Raw genomic sequence first — 15822 nt, 5'->3', positions numbered from 1 at the left:
AAGGTCAGATGGAAAACCTATAGATGAGCCAGGGGACGATGGCCATGGCGAGTCTGGAGAATCCGGTCGATCAGCAATTGGAGATGGTGCTCTCGGCTGAGAGGGAAGGAGTGGAGTTGGCGAAGGCTGAGAAGGTGCCAGTGAAGGCTGAGGATGTACTGTGTTTAGATTTTGAACAAAAGTATTTAATGCCTGTGAAATCTGTAACATCGCTTTAGATGCGAGAGGTTGTGCAGGTCCTGGAAAAGGACCTGGTCCTGGAGGCATTGCTGCTATGAGCGAGTCCACTCACTCCAAGATGAGATGTGGGCAATGTTCTCTCCACCTAGCTTGATGGACACTCTACCTGGGCAACAACAAGCTAGGTGGAGAGAACATTGCACAAATCTCATCTTGGAGTGAGTTTCCTCACTCCGAAGACCAGCAAATCTTCACAAGAGACCACTGTTCTGTTCGTACATCTCACGTTGAAGGTCAAAGTGGCCCCCAACCCCCTACCTATGGGAGGCCCACCTAGTAACTCGAGGTGGGAGGCCCACCTCGAGTTACTAGGTGGGCCTCCCATAGGGATACAAATACCTGTCTAGGGAGGAGGCACTATAGCAAGTCTCTCTCTCTCTCTCTGATATATATACTGGCAATGTAGTCCAAATTGGGCTAATAGTGCAACTTGCGATAAGCATGTGTATGCGAAAAGCTCTTATTAGCATAAGGTACACCCCTTTTTGGTATCGCATGCGATACTGGAAAATGAGGCCCTTAATGTTAAACAGTAGAATTATTGCAGCTTCAATGTAAAATTAAAATCTTAGTGTTTAACATAGCATCAACCTCTCATCTGGGGAGGAAGGGGAGGGGGAGGGAGGGGAAAGAGGGGAGGGAAGGGGAGGGAAGGTAGGGGGAATATAGGTATCAGGTAAGAGGGGATGAAAACAAAAAATACTACACAAAATACTCAGATCACAAGAGAACGGTGCCGCACAAAGCAACAAAATGTTTATTGATAAAAATATTGTTTAATGGTTGATAATTATTCTTGTTGACATAAGAAAAACAGTTGTATAAGAACATAAGAAATTGCCATGCTGGGTCAGACCAAGGGTCCATCAACCCCAGCAACCTGTTTCCAACAGAGGCCAAACCAGGCCACAAGAGCCTGGCAATTACCCAAACACTAAGAAGATCCCATGCTACTGATGCAATTAATAGCAGTGGCTATTCCCTAAGTAAACTTGATTAATAGCAGTTAATGGACTTCTCCTCCAAGAACTTATTTAAAGCTTTTTTTGAACCCAGCTACACTAACTGCACTAACCACATCCTCTGGCAACAAATTCCAGAGCTTTATTGTGCAATGAGTGAAAAAGAATTTTCTCTGATTAGTCTTAAATGTGCTACTTGCTAACTTCATGGAATGCCCCCATGTCCTTCTATTATTTGAAAGTGTAAATAACCGATTCACCCCTACTCATTCAAGACCTCTCATGATGAAAACACGTTGTACCTGTTTACAATGTCATGTACAATTATACATGGTTCATGTGCATTTGTCGAACAAACAACAAATTACATTAAAAAAAAAAAAATTGATTGAGTTTTACCTCACTTCTAATCTTATTGGTGTTCATTTTATGTAGTCCTGCTCCAGGTCCTTCCACAGTGAAAAATCGAACAAATATTTGTTAAGCAATTTTACTTTTTCCGTATCAGCCTCTACATATTCCTCCCCCTCTGAGTCTCACAATGCCACTTTTGCACTTCCATCACTAACATATCTAAAAAAAAAAAAAAAAGTGCTTGTCCCCTATTTTACCATATTTGCTATTTTTTATTCCATTTGACTTTTTTTGCATTCCTGTCTACTTTGCCAGTTTCTCTTCGCTTTTCCAGTTATTGTTGCCTGTCTTCCACGTTCTGCGATGTCTTGTAGTTTTTGAATGCCAACCTTTTCTCCCTTACGTTTTCAACTACTTCTTTAGAAAACCATAGTGAACTATTATTCCTCTCTCTTTCATTTACTTTCCTAACAAAACGGTTAGTTGCCTTTATATCTCCTTTTAGTTTTGCCCACTACTCTTCTACTTCCCCTGGATGCTCCCAACCAGCTAACTCCTGAAGGTACTCCCCCCATCTTAACAAAATTAGTTTTCCTGATGTCTAGGACCCTTGCCTTTGAATGAACTTTCATCTCTTGTGCTCTAATACTGAACCACACTATCTGGTGATCACTGGTTCCCAGATAGTCATCCACTGCAACGTCAGAGATCCTGTCCCCGCTGGTAAGCACCAGCTCCAGTATCACCCCCTCCCATGTGGGTTCCTTTACCAGTTGACAGAACAATTCTCCTTGCAGAGAATTCAGGATCCTCCCTGTTTCTAGAAGACTCTGCAGTGGGGATGTCCCAATCAAAATCCAGCAGACTGAAATCCTCTAACAATAGAACCTCCCATTTCATAGTGATTTTCTGAATATCCTCCATTAAATCTCTATCCATCTCCTCTGTCTGTGATGGAGGTCTGCATATTATACCAATATAAATAGATGTTCCATTCCCTCTTTCCAAATTAACCCACATAAGCCCTGCAATTTTCTGTTGCTTTGATATTTTGTTATACATGCCACACCTCCCTTCCTTCCTACCCAGTTCTTCCTGAATAAACTGTAGCCCGCTATAACTATATCCCAGTCATGGTGTTCTGTGTACCAAATCTCTGTGACAGCCGTTACATCTAAATCAGCTTCTTCAATGTCTGCTCTAAATCTGGGACTTTACTTCCCATACTATGAGCATTAGTGTACATAGCTTTCCAGATATTGCCCTTTTTACCCATTTCAGTACAAGCATTTAATGTTTTACTTACCTTAGGGTTTTGTTCATTCATCCCCGACGAATTTAGTTTAGAGCCCTACCCCAACCCATGTAGGTCTCCACTGCAGTAATTACAAAACCCTTTTAATTCCTGGCAACACCAAAGTGTTGCCATGTGTCTTTTTTAAAGTCTTTTAATGTTTTTGAAGATTAATTGGATATGTTTTTTAGTTTTTTTAAGTGTATTTTTGATGACATATATTGTTTCTGTCCATGTTGCAAATTTTTAATTATGTATGTTTTATCTTTGTAAACCGCTTAGCCAGACAGGTCTCTGCCCAATTTTGTGGTATATAAATCTTTTAAATAAACAAACAAACAAATAAATAAATAAACAAATAAATACATATCCTCTCTTTTCACTGTCTCTGCTGTTTCTCTCCCCCTCTGTGGTTAAGGCAGCTACTTTATGCAAAGGTTAATCTCTCAGTATGCTGAAAAGCAATTATGTAAATAGGCTTCCACTCAGCCCAGGCATTCCTGAACTTTTAAGGAGCTGACAGGAGGGGAGATAAATAATTACCAGCCACAAGCAAACAGAAAGACTGATTATCATTATTATTATTTATATTCCACTTTTTTGGCCCTTCAAAGCAGATTACATTCAGGTACTGTAAGTATTTCCCTGTCCCCAGAAGCCTTGCCATCTAACCCTTCGAGCCACTAAGCTGTGATTTTTTTTTCACAGGAGGGGGTCTCACTATTGCGGGGGGTGTCACGCGATAATGCGGCCCCTCCCCTGAAAAACACTGCGGCTCTATGACGTTTTGATTTTGTCTCATAGCCAAACACCACATGATAAAAAAAACACGGCTAGTGGCCCTTTAGGTGCAATGGCATCCCCCAACCACCAGGGACCGCCATCGACTTAAAGGGCCGAACACAGAAAAAAACTGCTACCAAAAAACAGTAAAGTTGAGCAGGGGTCAGGGCTAACCCCCAGCTCAACCCATGGCTGCAACTTGAGATGTCTCAACACCCAAAAGAAAAAAAAAATGTAAGCTGGTTTTGCGGCGATGGCCCCCCCATCTTGAAAAAAATACAGCCCCCCAACCCTCCTTTTCCATTGAAAATAGGGCATCAAATACTCCCCCACCTCAATGTAGCTACCAACTTGTTGAGGTACAGTGCTCCCCATTTCTCCCTTCCATCTCCCCACCGTCCCACAAATGTATTAAAAAAAAAGTCACTGGGATTTAGTGGGACCCACCACACCTTCAAAAATTAGTAAATGTTCCTGCAATGGGGCACTGGGAGACCCCCAGCCTCAGGCCTGATCGGTACCATTTTTCAAAATGGCACCAACCTGACCTTGCCCAATCGCATCACTGGGGCAAGGTCTGGTACCCGGACCTTACCCCATCATGCGATAAGGGAAAGGTCAGGACATCGCCATTTTTCAAAATGGTGCCGACTGGGCCCAGGGCTAGGGGTTGCCCCAGGTCCCATTACGGGAATGTCTACTAATTTTTGAAGGTTTGGGTTGCAGTGGGTGTCCACTGTATCCCAATGATTTTTTTTTAATCTATATATTTGGGGGAGGGAAAGGGGGCACTATACCCCCAAGGAGTTGGTTGCCTTAATGGGGTGGGGGAATATTGGTTTTCCACGCGCTAATACCCCCTTTACTGTATAAGGGGTAAAAGCAGCACGTCGAAAACGCGCGGCCAAACGGGGGCTAACTGTGCGCTCAACCTGAGCGCACTTTACTGCATTGGCCCGAATGTTTTTAAACTATAACAAATACAAAAGAAAAATGTCAGGTCATTGTCATAGCATGAGTTATTAGAGGTTTCTTTTGCCCTTTCCTTCTTGTGACTATTTTTATAAAATAAAGTAAGAGCTGTTTTGAAAACGTTGGAAATCTGAAGTCAGAAAACGCTTTTGGTGAATCCTCACCTGAAGGGGTTCTCAACCCAGTTTTTGGGGGCATACCTAGCCAGTCATGTTTTCAGGATATCTACAATGAATAGGCATGAGATCGATTTGTTTACAATAGAGGCAGTGCATGCAAATCTAGATCAAGCACATTCATTATGGTATATCCTGAAAACCTGACTGGCTAGGTGTGTCCCAAGAACTGGTTTGAAAATCGCTGCTCTGCTGAATGTCTGATGAATAAGAATTCCCTGATGATGTTCATAGGAAAAAGAAAGAAATACAACATTTCTGAACTAACAAATGTCACACTTATAAATTACAAAATTTTGGCTTTACATGACTCTTACGTTTTATAATGTTAGAATTTCAGTAACATACATAAAAGCACTTCCAGAGTAAGCGATCTAGCTATCTATTTGATACCTGAGTCTATGATAGCTTATCTTATTTATTTTTGAATTTGATTGCATGCTCTACCATTGTGGCCCAGGGCAAGTTAGACGTAATCCATATAATCCTTACAGCATAAAAATCCATGCATCACTTGATCAGATCATACCTACTACCCAAATAAATATGGTGTCAGTTTTTGAACACCTAAAATACCAAAAACAATACAAAACTAGAAATAAACAAATTGAAGATCCTACTAAAAATGCTAATAAGCTTTGACAACATGCCTTCCATAGAAATGTGTTACCTGGTAGAAAGAAAATCTGTACATGTTATAATATAGAACTCCAAAGAGCACAAAAGCAATAACTAATACTGTGTGATACTGATATATATATATATGTCATGTATAATGAAGGGCAGCCATCTTCTAAACTTATTTTCCTATGAGCCTGAATCCAATCATAAATTCTCTTTCTAATGGCTGCCTTCCCATACCATTCAACATACAGTAACTAAAAAACATGGAATCACCACGGTGCAGGTCAGCAGTGGCATTTCAGTAAATAGCAGAGCTCAAGATTGGTTATTATTTGGCATTCTTCTTACAGCTGACAATTTTCAGCTTCCTTTTATTCATACTGTTAAGTTTACTTATATACGAATGTCAGATTTTGCATTTGCTAGGTGCCATCATCCAGGTCCAGGATGTGAAATAGATATTTTTCCTGATTGGAAATACACCATATTTAATGTGACACCAATTCAGCCTCCTAGGTTTATTCCCATTTTCCATTTTAATAAATATGACTGATACAGCTTTGTTTGTCAAAGAGTCACATTTGATTTATATCCACCAAACATAATTCTGTACATTAAAGTTTAAATGATGACTATCTGCAAAATTGTTTTCTTGTGAATAATATTTCCTGAAAATTTGTAAAGACATAGTTCTTTAAAATTGAAATCAATGCCACCTTATTGCAGGAAGACTAAAACATGAAGAAGCAGAGGAATTTATTGATCATTTTTCATGGACTATGCCAAGGCTCTTAGGAAGTAATTTTCAAAAGGTTTTACATGCCTAAACCCCTGTTTATGAGTGCAAGTCAGCCTTTGAAAATCATCTTGGGGGGGGGGGGGGGGGGGTGTGGTGAATAAAGCATGCCAGTAACTTGATTACACATCTACTTTTTCCCACCCTCACAGCAGGATTCCAGCGGGTGGATTTGGGGCAGGGAAGCACTTACGCAAAACTTCTACAAAATCGAATCACCCCATCCCTCACCAATTCTCAACATACATTTTCTAATATAAGCAAAACTCTATACCCAAATTAAAACTGTATTCAATATGGAACTCAACATTTCCCATCTAATCTGCCCAATATTAATATAACATTCAATTAAATTAAAATACCTTAGAAACTTCAATCATCCCCACACGTCACTATCTTCAAACACCTAAGATCATAAGCATCCCCAAAAACATCAAGAAACAAGCTGTGTGCGTGTAAATGTACAAGCAGAAAGTTACACCTGCTCCAGAGCAGTTATAATTTACTGTGAACATATCCACATGGGTACTAGCACAACCCAGGAATTTTCAAAGCAGCCTTATGTTCTGAACGGAGACTTCTGGGGTAAAGTAGTGTTTTGCCCGCAAAAATGGCCCTTTAGAAAATTGCACGACTGAAATGTAGGTATTTTTATGTGTATAGCGGAGTGGCGCTCCAGGGGGTGCAGTCCAGGTGGGGGTTGGGACTTACGTAAATTACCTTTTGATTTTAAAAAGTATGTGCAATTTCCTTGGCAAAACTATGTACATCAAACAGCAAATGTAACTGTGTGTGTAAAGTTTTGTCGGGATAATTTTCAAAGTGAACTTAATTGGGTAAATCCACTTTGAAAACTGGTGTAATTTATTCACACATTTGCCAGCTAACTTATGCACAATGCAATAAAATGACCTCCTTAAGGTCTCTATATACCCACAGTATCTTAATAGACTGCATAAGAATTCAAAAAACTGTCTGTTAACCCAGATATGATAACAGTGCACCATGCAACACCACCATACAATAACAAAATAAATTTCAAGAACAAAAGAAAATATACACACACACACACACATAAGATATATATATATATATATATATATATATATATATATATATATATATATATATATATATATATCTTAACTGTTGAGAGTTATAACTCTTAAAAGAACCAATAGAGATTTAGGGAAACATAAAAGCAAAAGCATTGCCACCACTTAAGTCTGCAGGTAAACTGAGCCAAAAGCTTTCTTAACTGAATTAAGATGGTTGCAAGAAAATGTCAGACACCCAGCTTGGGCCTTCTTCCATTCCCCTCTTATGGAAGTTGTCATGGCCAGATGCTCGGAATGAGTGTCCATTTATTTCAGCTAGGAAAGATTTTCTTCAGTTCTCTTCTAGATTTGAAAATATGGAATGGATGAAATTCCACTGATTTTTATATTCACCCTACACCTTCTATCTCAGTATAGATTTATATTTGCGACATCAAATCCTTCAAAAAAGAGCTAAAGACTTGGTTATTCAGCCAAACATTCAGAGACGGCGTGGGCTAAGTAATACACTCACATCTTCAACCATTACACGTCGACGATCCCTCTCTTTTGACACACCTTCCCCGCTCCCCTCCCCGCCTCCCACCACCTACCCCCCCCCCCCCCATATCCCCTTTCCCTCTTCCCACTTCCAACCCATCCCAAGACATGACCTGCCTCACCCTACATGCTCCGATCTCCTTTTCAGACCCTTATCGCCGATTAATCAAGACTTATTTTTTATAATTATATTATATATATTATAAAAATAATTATATATTATAATTAACACTTACGTTGTTAGCTTGGTTTATTTGCTCTTAAAAGAAATGATTTAATAGTCCTATTAAGGAATATCGTATTCATATAAAATTTCGATTAGAATGTTAAATAAGGTTCTAAGTTAACTGTATGTATTATGTTGTTATCATGTAAACCGGAGTGAATGCAGAACGTTATACTTCGGTATATAAAAAAATCCAAATAAATAAAATAAATAAATATTCTACAGTTCATAAATATGCTTTAAATGTTCGCATGCATAAGGGAGTTCACAGCAAAAAAATCATTTAAAACCAAATAGGGAATATTTATGTTGTATTTATTTTTAAAAACTGATATTCTCCTTCATACAGAGGATGTTTGGAGCAGAATATATTTTTGAGCATACATAATCTTAAATACAAATAAAAACATTGAGGAAAAAAAAAAAACCACACACAACATGGGGACCGAACAGATTGCCTATGAGAAGCAAGTGCAAAGCTGGAGGGTATATGCCCCTTTAAGTCCTGGTGTTAAGAGAGTTAATGCTAAAGGCCTGTGACAATAAAGTAGGCTTTTAATGCCTTTAAACATTGATTAAATGCCTTCAAACAGGTGGTAGCACGTAGGGGTTCTGGCAAGGGATTCCACTGAGAAGGCCATCTCTAGTTATATCCAGGCATGCCAGCCTTGGGGATGGTATATCATGAAGATTTTTGTTGCCGGAGCATAGATAACGTAATGGTTTATACAGTTGCAGCACAGAATTAATCCAAACTGAGGAATCATCATGCAGTAGCTTAAGAATAAGCGATAAGATTTAATATTGGATCCACCAATGTTCAGGCATTGAGTGCAGCAAAATTAAAACAGGATATATAGGATTTCTTATTTTGACACCAGTCAGCACCTTGGCAGCAGAGTTTTGTACTATGTGCATGGCATGGATCGTGTTAGCTGATACGCCAAGGTATAATGAATTATAATAATCAAAACTATTTAATATCAGAGTAAATAATGAAAAGGAAATCTTGCATGTTAAGTCCTTCTTGTGCATGCTAAAAGAAAGCTATATAATAAAGTCTTGTCGTGCACGTTAAAGTGGTCTGGAAAGATGAGCATACTAAAATTATCATTTCTGCACATGTACATTTTTAAACTATTTCCAAAAACATCAAGAATACTTGATTCCAGAAATAAATGAAATTCCAAACTTCCAAATAAGTAATCAAGAAACCAAAATTAAGATAATTAGATCTCAATAACAGAGGAAAGAGAGCGAGAGAGACAATAACATAAGGAAAATCTATAATAAGGTGATGCTAAACAATAGCTTATCAGATTCCCTACAGTAGCAGGAGGAGCAGCTCTCATTAGAAGAAACGCTTCAAGCTGTTTAGGGTCATAGAACACAAACCTACTGTTCCCACATTTCACTAACATTTTCAATGAAAACATAACACAAAACTAAATCCTAAGGCCCGGGTTTATGCGCACCGGGCCTATTTTAAAAAGGCCCGGCCACGCGAGTAAATCCCAGGGCTTCAGAAAAGGGGTGGGGTCAGAGGCTCCCGGCACAGCGGGAATGGGGGAAGGCCGTGGGCGTCGGCGCACACAAGTTGCACTAATGTGCACCCCTTTGCGCACACCAACCCCCAATTTTATAACTTGCACGCACATGTTATAAAATCAGGTATCCATGTGTACGTGCGTCTTAAAATCTACCCCTAAGCCAATAGCTCTCTCTTTAAGCAGCAAACAAGTTTTCCTCCTAGACTATCACACTCTGGAAACATCTGGGAAAATGGTTACACTATGACCCATAAAGATTTTTCATTTACTATGAAAAATCCTTTTTAATGTGCATTCCCTATCTGAGTCCAAAACAAAAACTACTAGAAGAATAGCTCTAGATTCTATATTGGAATACTGAAGGAAATTAGACAAATCCAAAAGGAATCCTGTAGGAAATTAGACAAATCCAAATCAGTCAGCTGACGTTCTTGGCTTTTAGTAGGAAAGCAGTAAGCCTTAGATATAGGAGGGCAAGACTCAGCTAGAACCTGTTTCTAGACATGTACATGGGCTTCCCCAGGGCAAGTGACTAGCCAGTGGCACCAACATTCCTCCTTGCCCACCCTCAGCATACAAAGAAACATTTCAAAGAACATCAACTTAACAGAGGAGACATGAAAGGGAGGGAATGACAGAGATGATGTGACAGAGAAGACACAAACTTGAGCACTTCAAAACTAAATGCACCTTTATTTTTCCAAGCAATAGGTTACCAGAAGAAATAGGTCCCTGCGTAAAATGTTTTTGAACATACTTAACAGTGTCAATGACAGCAGAGACTTGAGGATAAACAGCAGTTTAAGGCTCAAAAGCTTCTATGAGCTGACAAATTATTTTAGTTTGAGTACAGAGTTCATTTCTGTCAGCTCTTAGGCACTGGCAGACTGTGTGGTCTAGTCATTGCAGTATCTATAAATGTTTTTAAACAAACTAAATTAAATAATTCAATACAGGCTGATTGTAGAGGGGGGATCTATTCTTATGCAGATGACCTACCAGGTCTGGGTGGCCAGATTCCTCCAAGGGTTGCCTGCTTCCATGCTCCCTTCTTTCCCCAACCACATGCACCACTTTTGAAGGCCCTTACTGACACAGAAGATAGTTCAGTTTTCTGCTCGCATATAATTCTGCTTTCCTGTCACCTCCTCTGCTAGAATGTAGTACTTTTTCTATTGACCATTCCTCTCCCTATGCAGTCAAAGGAAAATGATACTGTCCCTGGTGAGACCTCACTTGGAATGTTATGTGCAATTCTGCCTTCAAAAGAATATAAACAGGATGGAGTCTGTCCAGAGGGTGGTTGCTAAAATGATCAGTGTTCTTCGTTCTAAAGCATATGGGAATAGACTTAAAGATCTAAACATGTATACCCTAGAGCAGCGCTTCTCAACTGGTGTGTCGCCAAACACCGGCAGGTGTGTCGCGTGCTCCCAATCGCTCCCACTGCTCTTCCTTCCCTGCTGCCATTGCCGCCGGGCTATCAGCACGTTCAAGCCCAGTGGGAACGGCAGCGGTGCAAGAAGAAGCTGTGGCACCAGCGGCTGACTTTTCTTCTACCCATGCCTGCCCCCCCGTGACCCGGAACAGGAAGTGATACACAGTGCGGTGCGCGGGAAGGAGAAAGAGCCGTGCCGCGTAGACAAGTAGCAGCGGCCCCCGTGTAATCGAAGCAGCTGGTAATCGGGAAAGGAGACAGCAGCATGAGCCTCCCGCGGCCGATGGGATTCTTCTTTCTTGGCCTGCGGGGGCTGGAGGAGGAGGCTGCTGCACCATTTGTGCTGGGGGGGGGGGGCGGAGGAGGGGGGAGAGGAAATGAATGAGAGAAAGTCAGAAGCAGCCAGCCAGTCTGTTTGTAAGTGAGAGAATGTGTGTGTGGTTGAGAGCCTGTGTGTGATTGAGAGAAACTGGTCAGAGAGCTGATGTGTGTGTATATGTGAGAGACAGTGAAAGTGACTGCTCAGGGAGATGACTGATGTGTATGTGAGAGTGTGAGACATTGATCAGGGAGGTGACGTGTGTGTGTGTGTGAGCGAAAAAGCATTGAAGTGAGAAATCTGGGTATGTGAGAAAGCATGGGAGTAAGAAGCCTGGTGTTGTGTGTGTGTGGGGGGGGGGGGGGGGTGTGTGAAAGAAAGCATGGGAGTGAGAAGCCTGATTATGTGAGAGAGAGCATGGGAGTGGGAAGCCTGTATGTGTGTGTGTATGCATGAGAGAGATCAGGTGACTGGTGTATGTGTGTGTGTGAGAGAGAGAGAGAGAGAGAGAGAGAGAGAGAGAGAGAGAGAAAGAAAGTGATTATGGGAATGAGAAGCCTGTGCATGTGAAGAGTGAGCATGGGAGTGAGAAACCTGGGTGTGTATGAGACACAGCATGGGAGTGAGAAACCTGTATATCTGGGAGTGGGAAGCCTGTGTGTGTGCGTGTGTGTGTTTGTGTGTGTGTGTGTGTGTGTGAGAGAAAGAAAGTGATTATGGGAATGAGAAGCCTGTGCATGTGGAGAGAACAAACATAGAAGTGAGAGACTGGTGAGTGTGAGTGTGTGTGTGTGTGTGTGTGTGTGTGTGTGTGTGAGAGAGAGAGAGAGAGAGAGAGAGACAGAGAAAGTGATTATGAGAGTGAGAAGCCCATATATGTAAGTAGAATATGGGAGTGGGAAGCCTGTGTGTGTGTATGGCATGAGAGAAACTGTTCAGGAAGGTGACTGGTGTGTGTGTCAAAGACTGGGAGATGATTGGTATGTGAGAGACAGAAACTGGTCATGAGGGCATGACTGGTATGGTGTGTGTGTGAGAGAGACATGGGCCCTAAGGAAGAGGACCATGAATATAGAGCTTAGCCACTACTCCTGCTTCTGGTGTGTGCTACGGCCTGCATGGAAGAGGAGTAGGAGAGCTGCTGGAGGGGGTAAGTAAAGGTGGCTTTTTAAGTTTATTTTTCTTGATTGACTGCCATTTAAATTATTTAATATTATGTGATGTCTGCTTTTTTGAAATATTGAATTGGTGCTTGGAGAATTTGTAATAGTTTTTATGAGTTTTTAATTGTTGGATGTTATTCTGTTCATAGCTGTTTTGTAACATGAATTCTGCTTATTAGTATAGTTTTACAATTATTTCTGTGTGGGGATCTATAGCTGCTTGCTAGTACTGTTTTCCTAATAAGAGGTGTATTGGTTTTTAGGGCCTGATTTAATATTTGTAGGGTTGCTCCTGTTTGAGTGGATTCCATAATACAGGTGTAACTGTGTGCGGATTAGTTTATGTGCATTACTACAGATCCTGGGAGAATGTTAGGTCGGTTCTGTGTCTGTTACCGAGATGAGATATATTTTACTAGCATGTAAACATTTGTATCAGTCTTATTTGTTGTGTTTTCTCAAGAGGACATGCATTGGTGGTAAACTGCTGTCTTTTCATAAGTAGGGCTACTGAGCCTGGAAGTAGAACTAGTTTGAGTTGCTGTTACTGAGATGACACCAGAAGAAGAATATCTTTCTGGTAGGGTGAGTTGTATGGGGAATGTCATAATTCTGCTTTACATCCATTATTGTGGGTCAGGGGGGTTCCCATGGATGCAAACTGTACTTTTACATCTAGCCCCATGACGATCATGGGTCACTGTGTCATGCAAGTGAGAACCATCTGTCAGGTATGTCAAGACAGAAAAAAGGTTGAGAACCACTGCCCTAGAGGAAAGGCAAGATATGACAGACATTCAAATATCTCAAAGTTTACTATGCTCAGGAGGTGAGCCTTTTTTCATTGGATAGGAGGCTCTAGACTGAGGGGTCATGAATGAGGTTGAAAGAAGGTAGACTTGGAAGTAATCTTAGAAAATATTTCTTTATACAGAGGCTGGTGGATGTGTGAAACAGCCTTCCAGTGGAAGTGAGGGAGACAAAAACATTAGCTGTATTCAAGAACGCATAGGATAATTACAGAGAATCTCTAAGGAAGTGATAAGAATAATAATAATAAATTAATTGGACGGATGGACAGACTGGATGAGTCATGCAGTCTTTCTGCGGTATTGTTCCTATGTTTCTTCCCCAGCACTAAAAATCTCCATCTCCCAGGCTTACTTGGAAAAGAGAACTGAGAATTCTCATCATACATCACTAAATATATTACTTTTCCTTGTTCACATTAAATTTAAGCTTCCATTTACATTCCAAGATCCCCAGTCTTGAAAGGACCTCCTGTTAACGCCTCACAGTCTGCTCATGCTTTGACTACTTTGAATATATATATATATTTTTTTTTTATTATTTATTTGTATACTGTCACTGTCTACAATCGTGGTGGTGTCATTTGCAAATTTGATCACCTCCCTCATTGCTTCCTTTTCCATATCTTTCATGAAGTTAAAACAGTGGTCCCCATACAGATGCCTGAACACTCCACTATTCACCTCTCAATTAGATAAAAAATGACCATTTAATCTTACTCTTTGTTTCCTATCTTTTATATAATTACCAATTCACAATAGGACATTGCCTCCTCTCCATGATTTTGCTTTAATTTTCTTAGCAGTCTCATTAAGGATTTTATCAACTGCCTTTGTTAAAATTCAGATACCCTAAATCAGTTGACTCACCCTTATCCATATGCTTATTTACACTTTCAAAAAAGACATGACTTCACTTTGCTAAATCCATGCTGAGTCTTCCCCGTTTAGCTGTGTTTATCAATATGGCTAGTACTTCTCTTCTTAATAGTTTCCATCTTTCTATCCAGCATTGATGTAATACTAACTGGTCCGCTTTTTATATAGTTTCCTGAATTGCTCTGGGAGCTTGTTTTAAAAATCTGCATTACGTTAGCTACCCTCCAGTCCTCAGGTACACTGGCAGATGTTAATAAAAGGTAGCCAGGCAATCTCAATTGCATTACCTATGGTTGAAGGTACCATTTGTTCATTAGCTGAGGTCAGTAGGAGAGCCTCACTATCCTTAGAGACACAGATACAGAAGAAAGCACAAACCTTTTTTAACCTGCCCCTGTTCTGACAATTGTATCCTAATTTGAATTTGGAGTCTTTTATGAGGGTGGTGCTCTTTCTTGTGGTTTCACATTTATATTGTTGTAATCTATGTAATGCCCTTTATATGGGCTTCCTAGCTAAATAAATGCATAAACTACAATTCATGCAGAACACAGAAGACAGGATGGTGTTCGCGGAAACCACAAAAGGAGAGCAGTCCCACTGCTTCACTCATTACGTTGGATTCCAATATCAGCAGGGATTAGGTTCAATCTGTTGACACAAGCATTTTAGCAGTGAGGGGAAATGGATTAGATTATCTAATGGAAAGTATAAAGTATGCACCATGACAAGAATTATGTTCCCACGAGGTTTTGCTGGACATTACCAATCGCAAATTAGACCTCATATTTTTTCTGACATTTTGCCTGTTCAATGAAATAGTCTCCCAAAAGAGCTTAAATTAGAAACCTGATGTTCAGGAAAATATATAAATACTATAATTGTTTCTCAAAACAAAAATGAGAACCTGGTGAAGAGCATGTGGGGCGTAAAGAGACCATTCAGTAGGTTCCAGACTACTGCACGTTAATGGACCAATTTTTCAAATGCCGGCACGCATTAAATCCGGGAGAAACGTGCATGGTCAGGCCTTGCACGCGCCGAGCATGTTTTAAAAATGGCCTGGCCACACACGTAAGTCCCAATAAGCACAGAAGTACTGGGCTCAATGAAAGGGGCAGGCCAGAACAGCGGCCATTAGGCCCTGTCCCAAGGAAGCGGGCGCCGGCAGCCATGCAAAACTTACAGCCGCTTGGAGAAGTGGGTAAATTTTAAACAAAAGAAATTCTAGGATAGATAGATTTAGTTTAGGGGTCGGGGAGGAGAGGGGAAGAGGGAGGAAAGGTAGGTAGGGGTAGAGGAAAAGTTCCCTCCCATGTGTGCACGGGAAGTGTATTTTATAACATGCGCACGATGATGCACATGTATTATAAAATAGCTGCATCCATGTGCATGCACCGGGAACCACATGCACAGACGCATGTGCGGACTTTTGAAAATCGACCCCTATATATTTGCTTGTGAATCAGTGGGACTGGGTTTCCCAATGCTTAGCAAATGGTACTGTATTGTGCCTAGGTTTACAATGCTTGTTCTTATCTTAGATTGAATTCATGTTTTTAATATCTGAACACCATTATGGATGTACTGAAAAATGCAGAAAGGTGGTTTGTAAATATTTAAATTAAGATTACTAGGA

At 40.5% G+C, this 15822-nt stretch overlaps 1 protein-coding gene across 5 annotated transcripts in view; it reads right to left on the bottom strand.

Moving 5' to 3' along the window:
- Positions 1-15822, bottom strand: part of ESRRG (estrogen related receptor gamma) — a 1204337-nt gene that overhangs the window by 1020900 nt on the left and 167615 nt on the right. The gene's annotated exons all lie outside the window — the stretch shown is intronic.

The sequence above is a fragment of the Rhinatrema bivittatum genome, chromosome 3 (genome assembly GCF_901001135.1).
Source record: "Rhinatrema bivittatum chromosome 3, aRhiBiv1.1, whole genome shotgun sequence".
Lineage (NCBI taxonomy): Eukaryota > Metazoa > Chordata > Amphibia > Gymnophiona > Rhinatrematidae > Rhinatrema > Rhinatrema bivittatum.
The sequence above is the reverse complement of the archived record's forward strand: the minus strand, read 5'-3'. Positions and strand labels throughout refer to the sequence as shown.